This window comes from Mus pahari, chromosome 7 (genome assembly GCF_900095145.1).
Source record: "Mus pahari chromosome 7, PAHARI_EIJ_v1.1, whole genome shotgun sequence".
In the NCBI taxonomy this organism is placed as follows: Eukaryota; Metazoa; Chordata; class Mammalia; order Rodentia; family Muridae; genus Mus; species Mus pahari.
Window position 1 is genome coordinate 2,496,355 of NC_034596.1, and position 618 is coordinate 2,496,972.

A 618-nucleotide genomic window follows, 5' to 3' on the forward strand; every position below is an offset into this window, starting at 1 on the left:
ACAGCAGGTGTGTAGGGCTATACTGCCAAACCCTGAAGTAGGCATCACATCTGTGGCAGGACTCTCATGCATGTTCCTCACAGAGTGCTCACAAGTTCCCAGGGAACATTGTATTTTTCAGCCTGGAGTCTGACATCAGTCATGGCTCTAGGGATACCTGGTCCTTTTAAGTAGGAAAAGTCATTTTAAATTCACAATCTGGGTGCTGAAATGCTCATTGCCATTCACCATTCAGCTACAACACTAAGTAGTCCAGGCTGACCAGGAACTTGCTAGGTAGCTGAGGATTACCTTGAATTTTTGAGGAAGGGTCTCACATAGCCCACGGTGTAGCAAGAATTGCCTCAAATTCCTGATCTTCCTACCTTCGTCTCCTCAGTGTGTGGACCGTAAGTGGATACCACTGGGCCCAGTTTTATGTGGTGTTCGACGTTGGACCCAAGTCTTTGCAGTTTCTAAGCAAGTGCTATACATTCTAAGCACCATCTTTATCCTTAAAATCAGGCTTTAAGAAAGGAAATAGAGGGCTGGTGAGATGGCTCAGTGGGTAAGAGCACCCGACTGCTCTTCCAAAGGTCCGGAGTTCAAATCCCAGCAACCACATGGTGGCTCATAACC